Source organism: Enhydra lutris, unplaced genomic scaffold (assembly GCF_002288905.1).
Source record: "Enhydra lutris kenyoni isolate GAN:26980312 unplaced genomic scaffold, ASM228890v2 scaffoldscaffold39, whole genome shotgun sequence".
Classification (NCBI taxonomy): Eukaryota; Metazoa; Chordata; class Mammalia; order Carnivora; family Mustelidae; genus Enhydra; species Enhydra lutris.
In genome coordinates, this window is record NW_019154123.1 from 9,014,891 (window position 1) to 9,024,623 (window position 9,733).

General features: G+C 40.7%; 1 pseudogene; it reads left to right on the top strand.

The window, feature by feature from the left end:
• The first annotated feature begins 373 nt into the window (after positions 1–373).
• LOC111154959 lies at positions 374–8,920 on the top strand (annotated as a pseudogene).
• The last annotated feature ends 813 nt before the right edge of the window (positions 8,921–9,733 follow it).

The window sequence follows — 9,733 nt, forward strand, 5'->3', positions numbered from 1 at the left end:
ACAAACAAAAAAAAGAAATAATACAGCCCCCTCATGCTATTGGATGGCTGGCATATTGACCAGTTTATTCCACCAATGGTTTAATATAATAAAGTAGTTTATCCTTCTACTGACTGTAAGTCAAGGTACAGTGCCCAAGATCTTAGCTCTGGTCAAGCCATTACCTAGTTACTCACTAATCTATCTGTGAGGATTCTCCACTTTCTTTTAACTATTACTAGTAATTAAGGTATTGTTTAGTTAATAATTATTAGGAATTATTATCCCGAGTTTATAGAGGAGAAATGGACATAGTCAGATGAAGCCAGGATTCAAATCCAGATAGGTTTCATTAAAACAAGCCTCTACGAACCAGAAGTCTCCTTCAGTAGTGATGGGAGATCCTGGTGCTCACCTGAGTCTGGTAGGCCTCCTGTCCGAGGCCATCCGTAACCAAGCAGGTAAGTGGTGATCTAACTGACTGTGAGAGGATTCCTTTGCTTTAACAATTGCCCTGTCCTGACTGCCCATGGACTGCTACCTGGAAAAGCTGGCTGCCACGTTCTCATCACCAGGTCTGATCACCTTATCCTGCCAACAACTAAGTTGGGTCTGTGATTGTTGTTATTTCTGGACATTGCGCCTGGACATTGAGCCTGGAACTTCCTGGCTCTCGTAGCCTGCGTCGGCCATAGCTTAGGTCCCATCTTACTAGACACTGGCCTTGCTCTGGCTTTCCACTCTTCCCATAGACCCCAACATTACGAAGGCTCAGCAGGCCACACAGCAAATGCATTTGCAAAGAGAACTGTGTGTGGGTGGGTGTGTTTATGTGTAGGTGGGTGTGTTTGAGTGGGGGAAGGTAGAAGCTGCTTAAAATTCTCATTGAGAAAGTATAACACACAGGGGCGCCTGGGTGGCTCAGTGGGTTGAGCCGCTGCCTTCGGCTCAGGTCATGATCCCAGAGTCCTGGGATCGAGTCCCGCATCGGGCTCGCTGCTCGGCAGGAAGCCTGCTTCCCTTCCTCTCTCTCTGCCTGCCTCTCTGCCTACTTGTGATCTCTCTCTGTCAAATAAATAAATAAAAAATCTTTAAAAAAAAAAAAAAAAAAAAGAAAGTATAACACACAAATGATACAATATATAAACAAGTAACAATGTAGCCCAGTGTCAAAATACAGGATTCAGAGAAGATATATGCAGAGTCGGGACAGAAATAGATAGTGATGAGAAAGATTCTTTAGGAGGATTGAGAAACAAAGTGACTTCAGTCAGACAAGGAGCTAGATTATAAAAGACCCTGAGTGCCCTAAGCATGTGTTGCCTAAGCTAGAAGTATTTGTGTCAATTTACCGTATCTATCAACTATTTGTACTGCTTTTCTTTAAGTTTATCTCTTTATTTTTAAGTATTATCTACCCCCCAATGTGGGGCTCAAACTCACTACCCCAGAATCAAGAATTGCATGCTCTTCTGACTGAGTCGGTCAGGTGCCCCTGTGTAGCTTTTAATATTTTTCTTTAAACTTACTCACTTTTTCTACTGAAATAAATTTATTTCAAAAAGAACTTCATACCATTACTTTTATATCACTATAAGTGCTAGTTGTATTTTTCAAAATACACAGTGACTCAAAGTATGACGACTAAGATTATAAAAGTATGCCCTGAAGTACTCTTAAAAACATATCATAGACCAACAGTGGTATGCTAGCCATGCTTGGGGAGGCACCAACTCAAACACTTGTGTTGATCAACAAATGCCTGACTGTCCCAGGCAACAATGTCATAAATTCTCCTTTCTCCTCCTCCCCCCCAATACCTCCTCTATCCTCCTTCTCATCCAACCTTCTTAAAAGAACGGTATGTACTCACTCTGTCCACTATTTCTTCCTTCACCTTCTCTTAAACCCACTCCAATCAGGCTTTCAGCCCTACTACTCCACACTTGGCTTCTAAAACACCACTGTTTGTCAGTTTCTTCTTGCCTTACTGGACACTCCCCAGCTTTCTTTGCAGATATCCCCTTTCTCCTCAATGTCTTAATGTCATTGAGTCCTTGGGCTCAGTCTTGCAAACTCTTTCTTTCTCCCTTTGTGATCTCAGCTCAGCCCATGACTTTAAATATATTACATACAGTCTGTATACTGATGACTCTCAGATTTCATCTCTAGTTCTGCTCTCTCTCCTGAACCTTCAGTGGGTACAGTGTCTACCTGACATCTATACTTAGATATGTGGTAAATCTCTCACATTTAACACATTTAATGATCAATTCCCAACTCCCAGTCTTTGCTTCCAAACCTACTCTACTCCCAAGTCTTTCCATCTCAGTTGATGGCAACTACATCCAGAATTCCATCATTTCCTACTCAAATCTCTGCTCCTATCCTGGTCTAATCCCTCATCACCTCTTGCCTCAAAACTACAACTCAATTCTGCCTTGCTTCTTTGTACAGTATAATTTCAATACAAAAGCCTTGTAAAATATGTTAGATCATATCACTTGTCTGTTCAAAAATCTTTAGCGGTCTCCCATCTTCCTCTCGGGGAAAAACTAAAATCTTCACAATGGCCTATAGGGTCTCAGACAATCTCCCTCCCTACTTCCCTGACCTCCTTTCCTCTGTGCTCCTTATTGCTGACACTGCTCTAGTGTATGGATCTCACCCACTGTCATAGTCCTCTAAGGCTATGGTCATGTCCGTTTTGAAGATGAAAAAAAAACTGGAACCCAGGAAGTTCCTTGGCCAAGGTCAACATCAAGTGTTAGAGTAAGAATTTAGCCTATTTTGCTCCAAGACATGCCTCTCAAGTATACCATGCAGTCTCACATAAACCTTTGTTCTTATAAAATAGACCCAACTATATTGGAATTTTATTTATGGCAAAGGTGAGATTTCATGTCAGTAGCTAAGTCCCAACAAATGAACATCTATCTGGAAAGAAAATAAAGCTAGATCCCTTCCTCGCCCCTTATACCTAATTTAATTCCAGGTAGAACAAAGATTTTACTTTTAAGATGAATCCCCAAAACTTCCAAAACAAGTCACAAGTGAAATTATCGATAGTATTAGAGAGGGAAAAGGAAACCCAGAACCATAAAAACCCAGAATCATAAAAAGAAAGATTGGTAAATCTAGAACATAAATTTTAAAACTGCTACATGACAAAACATAAACAAAGTCAAAGACAAATAAATAATAGAAAAAAGTATTTCAAATGCATATATCAAAAAGCTAATTTCCTAAATTTACTGAGAGCTGGTACAAATTTAAAAAAGAAAAAAAAAGATAATCTAATTTAAAGCAATTGTTTTAAAAGTACATGAAAATATGCCCAACCTCACTTGAAATGAAAGAATGCAATTTAAATCAGCAAGGAGATATCATTTTTCACCCTCAGGAAACAAAAGGATCTTGATTCTGTTGGCTGCTATCTGGCCTCAAAAAAAAAAAAAAAAAAAAAAAGTCATTAGCTTTTACTCATTAGTTCCTACCCATCCTCAAAAACGTGTTTGAGAGCTAAATCCATTTTGGCTCTAGTCCTTGCTTTGAAATATCAACATCCAAAATGTAAACCATCACCTCAACAACTTTTCAGGGTACCATCCCTTAATACTTCTACTGCCTTGCCCATGACCTGGCCTAACAATCTTAGCCCACTTCCCTTCTACAAAACCTTCTCTATACCCGTTGAATTCCTGATCCATAATCAACAAACCCCCTATAACCTCACCCTGGCCCAGAACCCCTCCTCTACCACCTTTAATTAATTGAAATTGGGCTTCCCCATAGGCATGCTGGCCCTGTAGCCCTTTCCTCTCTCAGGTGATAGCAGCAGATCTCTGACACTCCAGACCATTGTTCCTCCCCATGTTTCTTCCTGTTTTTCCTCTTTCAGGTCATTCCCCTCATTCACCTGTGACTGGGCACATGACTCACCTCCAAGCTCTGCCATAAACAAATGTTGGGGAACCGCACCATCCACATAGGCAATCAATCTAATAACTGACCTCAGAGGTTCCTAACTTCATTTCCAAGATCCTTCATTTCATCCTAATCACCCATTCCCATGGTGATACTCTGAACTTTTTCATTTTCTTCAACAGCTTTATTTCAAAAATCTATATTTCAAACAACCTAGGCTCTTGTAACAGCTTCTCCTTCCAATTTGCATTATTAACTTCATCAGGACTTCAAGTTTAGGGGCGCCTGGGTGGCTCAGTTGGTTAAGTGTCTGTCCTTGGCTCAGATCACGATCCTAGGGTCCTGGGATGGAGCCTCATATCAGGCTCTCTGCTCAGTGGGGAGCCTGCTTCTCCCTCTGCCCCTCCCTCTGCTCAGGCTCTTTCTCTCTCTCTCTCAAATAAACAACATCTTTTAAAAAAAGAACTTCAAGTTTATAAAGGTCTCTATTTTCTATCTGTCCTAACAACCTTCTTTTTTTTTTTTTTTTAACATCCTTACTTACCCATCTTAGATTCCATGAATCACCACTTCATGGTCCCATTTTACCTCCATAAACAATGGTTTTCCTGACTCATTTCAGATCTCAGCGCATTTGCTGCTACGTCAGAAGAGCCTTTCCAGATTGTCCTGGCTAGGTGTGGTCACCTTATGACTGCTCTCACAGAAACGTGTTCCACCTTTTCAACATACTTTTCAGAGCTATAATTTTACATTTATTTTATATTATCTGATAAATATCTGTCTTCCCCATTAGACCATAAGATACATGAAAGTGAAACTGGGTAGGAGAGAGACTTTTTTTTTTAAAGATTTTATTTATTTATTTGTCAGAGAAAGAAAGAGCACAAGCAGGGGGAGCAACAGGCAGAGGGAGAAGCAGGCTCCCCCCTGAACAGGGAGCCAGAAGCTGGGCTTGATCCTAGGACCCCGGGATTATGACCTGAGCTGAAGGCAGACACTTAACCAACTGAGCCCCCAGTAGCCCTAGAGAGACCTTCACTTTTCATTTTATCCCATTTTGTATTGTTTGAATGTTGTGGCCATCTATTACGATTTTTTTTTAAGGTAAAATCATGACTCTTATATAAACTAAAATGAGTAAATATCAGAAATTTGATTTAACTCATTAATTAATGAGGGAACCAGTAAGATGTTATAATTAGTTCAAAGGAGAATTCAAAGAAGCACATGCATGTGGGCAATAAAAATTGCTAAAATAATGTATAAATAGCTGCAAAATAGACCCATCCTCAGGGTAGAAATCAATTGAATTCCACTGCACACAATTCATTCACATTTCTATAAACAAGAATTATTTCATTATTATCAATTTTCTAAAATATACAACATTGTAAAATAGCTCAAAATAGTCAAAGGCTGAGATAAGCTAGAATGGTACACAAACAGGACACTTTATTTATTTTCTTAGGACACTTAATATTTTTTACCTATTTCAAAGTTGTTTGTAATTTTTCCTGCCACATCAATGTATGAATAGTATACATTAATATATATACCAATTACTACTTAGTTTTTAATAATGTTAATAAGTATTACCTGTATGAAGAATTATGCCCCAGTTTTCTATGTTTTTATATATGAAAAAAGGGTGTGAGTTTTATTTCTTTTAAAGATTTTGTTTATTTATTTGACAGACAGAGATCACAAGGAGGCAGAGAGGCAGGCAGAGAGAGAGGAAGGGAAGCAGGCTCCCTGCTGAGCAGAGAGCCCGATGTGGGGCTCGCTCCCAGGACCCTGGGATCATGACCTGAGCCGAAGGCAGAGGCTTTAACCCACTGAGCCACCCAGGTGCCCCTGTGAGTTTTATTTGAAAGTTTTAATTTAGTTACAATTGATAAATGACATTACATTAGTTTCAGGTACACAATATAACAATTTGACATTTGTTTATATTGCAAAATGATCACCTCAATATGTCTACTTAACATCCATCACCACAAATAGTTGCAATTTTTTTCTTATAAGAACTTTTAAAATCTAGTCTCTTATAACTTTCAAATATACAATAGAGTACTGTTAACTATAGTCACCATGCTGTACATTACATCCCCACGACTTACTTCTTTTATAATTGGAAGTTTGTACCTTTTGACCACCTTCACTCATTTTGCCCATCCCCCACCCTCCACACTCCACCTCCGGCAACCACCAATCTGTTCTCTGTATCTCTGAGTTCAGGTTTTTAAATTTTTTTTTAATTTTTAATTTTTTTGTTTTTAAAGATTATTTATTTATTTGACAGAGAGAGAGATCACAAATAGGCAGAGAGGCAGAGAGAAAGGAGGAAGCAGCCTCCCTGCTGAGCAGAGAGCAGGATTCGGGGCTCGATCCCAGGATTCTGGGATCATGACCCAAGCCACAGGCAGAGGCTTAACCAACTGAGCCACCCAGGCGCCCCCCCCTTTTTTTTAAAGATTTTATTTATTTATTTGTGATAGCACAAGCAGGGAGAGCAGCAGAAGGAGGGAGAAGCAGGCTCCCGCTCAGCAGGCAGTCTGCCATGGTGTTCAATCCCAGGACCCTAGGATCATGACCTGAGCCAAAGCAGACTCAACCGACTGAGCTACCCAGGTGTCCCAAGTTCGTGTTTTTTTTTACATTCCGCTTATAACAAAGAGATTATATAGTATTTTATTTGGCTTTTCAGTGTTCAGTCGTATATATTCTTTATATATTTTGGATATTAATCTCTTATAAGATATATTGTATATATTCAGTTGTATATATTCTTTATATATTTTGGATATTAATATCTTATAAGATAATATTATTTTAAAATATCTTCTCCCATTCAGTAGGTTGCTTTTTCGTTTTGTTGGTGGTTTCCTTCACCGTGCAAACGCTTTTTTATTTTGATGTAGTCCCTCTTTATTTTTGTTTTTGTTGCTTATGCTCTTGGTGTCAAATCTGAAAAACAATCACCAAGACCAATGTCGAGTAGGCTCACTGCCTATGTTTTCCAGGAATTTCATGATTTCAGGTGTCACATTCAAGTCTTTTTGCTTGCCCTCCGTCCCAGGCACTCCCACCACAGACGCCATACCTGCTTCCAGGCCACTTTTGGTGACAAATTCCGAGTTTCTCTGATGATTTTGCTTCCCGGTGGCTCCAAATTTGGAACGGCTGTTTGGGCAGACGGTGGTGGAGGCCCGGCACACACAGATATCTCACAGGAACCTGCCGGTGTTAGCCAGCCCCTCCCCTTGCATCCGGGCAACTTCCGCCCCCCGCTGCAGTAGCCTGGCCTCCAAGCCTTCAGGTGGCTACGGACCTGCAGAGGAAGATCCAGGCAGTCACCGCAGTGAGCCCCTGTGAATTCCGCAAGCATCAGTTCTTCCTCATCAGCTGGAACTGAGGTGATCCTGGCTTCCCCGGGGACATGCAGTCATTTTCACCACCTGGGATAACCTCATCCCTGGCGGGATCCAGGTCGTCAGGGACTCTTGTGTCTGCCGAGCGTTTTCTATGGAAGGCCCACATCCACTGGCCTCAGGGTGTGGAGTCCTATATGGACTGTGGCCACAAAGCGCCTGGCTGTCACTATGGAGCTGTCAGTTGTGAAGGATGTAAAATGTATTCACAAGGGGCATATGGAAAAATTTGACCTACACCTGTCAGAGCAACTAACTGCATCGTCAATAAGCACCACCAGAACAGCTGTCAGTCTTGTTAACTGAAAAAAATGATTAGAAATGGGTATGGGAATGTAATCTACACAGTGTGAACAGAAGCCCTTTGGCGGGGGTGGCGGAGCTGCAGAGAAGAAGCCTTTTGATGTGCAATGCGAGAAACCAAGCAATTGTGCCACCTCAACTAAGAAACAGATCTTCTTAATCCAGGACGCTCATGAACACCCAGGAACCTTTGATATGTGGGAGTGGTATGGTTCTCCTGATGATGTATTCTAAACCTGAGACAAGCCAGGGGGCACTGGACATACTGACAAATGTAGTAGCCTCCCCTGCCCCCCTGAATGCATCCCTTAACAATGGTAATGCTTCAGAAGTACTGTGGGAGAACCAGTCTGCAAAGTGAGATTCCTAGAGCTTAGCAAAAGCACCTAATACCATAGATGGCTTCATGTCTCCATGCCTGGCAGACGAGATAGAAGCTAGTGGAGGAGGCAGCATCCATGTCATCACTGGAGACCAGGCCCCACCTGTCACTGAAGTCAAAGACACCCTCCTTTTAGACACACCACATCTAGATTCATGATGTCCAGCCCCATTCCAGAATACCTCAACATGAGCTACATCTGCAAGTCTATATCCTACTTGCTTTTTCCTCCCCATCATGAGCCCAGGTCAATCTAGCAGTTCAGACACTTGGTCAGGAATGCAACACCAGCCTCGTGCTTCCCTGCTAAAATAATCTCTTGACCCTTGGCCTGACCCAGTGTGCCCAGGTGAGTCTCTCCTGTGTCTTGGCAGCTACCACCAACCATCTGCAGAAAAGCATCCAGGAAGATAAACTTGCTGGTTACTAAAGTAGTCATGGAGCACATCAGGAAGCATCAGAACTTCTGTTATCAGTATGGTAGAACTGGATATACACAGCTAGGAGTATGCATCCCTTAAAGCTATAGTTCTCTTAGTCTTGATCATCCAGGCTTGACCAGCACAAACCAGAGCAAAAAATTCCAAAACAAACAAACAAACAAACAAACAAATAAAAAACTGAGATGGACTTATAAGACTATGTTAAGAAACCCTACTCAGAAGACATCTTCTGAATGGCCCAGATTCTCATCTGTCTGCTAGCACTTAAGCTAGTGAGCTCCAAAAATAATAGAACTTAATTTTTTTCACCTTATTTATTTATTTAATTTATTTATTGGTCTTATTGTCAATGTTATGATAGCAAAATTCCCTTTATCCTCAAGATGGAGATGACAGAGTACAACGGCCAGATCACCAGAGCCAATCTCTGGTGGGCATCACAAACCTGCTGAGGAGCAAAAGAATCTTCCCAGGACCATTCAGATACAAAGACAATGAAATAGTGGTACTTTGATAGGTACAAATATTCCCAGTGTGTTAGCCATGTCATACCTGGTTACTTTCTTTCTTTTTTTTTTTTTTTAAGATTTCATTTATTTATTTATTTATTTATTTATTTATTTATTTATTTATTTGAGAGAGAGAGAGAGAGAGAACATGAGAAGGAGGAGGGTCAGAGGGAGAAGCAGACTCCCTGCCAAGCAGGGAGCTTGCCCTGATGCGGGACTCGATCCTGGGACTCCAGGATCATGACCTGAGCTGAAGGCAGTGACCTAACCAACTGAGCCACTCAGGAGCCCTGGTATCTGGTTTTTTCTTACTTGTTAATTCCAGACAATAGCAACCAAAAGACTAAAAAGATCCTTTCCTGCCATAAGAAATGTTTTCAATGCCTTTTGATGACACAGTAGATTTTGGAAAAATCCTTTACATTAATTTGTATTTAGAGATTCTCAAAGGGCAAAAAAAAAAAAAAAAAATCAAATTTTTATAATATCATTCTTGGATTGAGCCCCAAGGGAGGCTCCCTGCTCAGCCAGGAGTGTGCTTCTGCCTCTGCCTCTCTCACTGACTGGTGTTTATTTTCTTGCTCTCTCTCTGTGTCAAATAAATGGATAAAATATTTAAGGAAGGAAGGAACGAAGAAACTTAAGATAGACATTTACAAATAATTCACCATTAACATTCCATTTAATGCTTAGCTTGTCACCTAAGAAATTTTATTAAACAGTATTTTTAAGAACACAGAAGTAAGTGGACAGAAT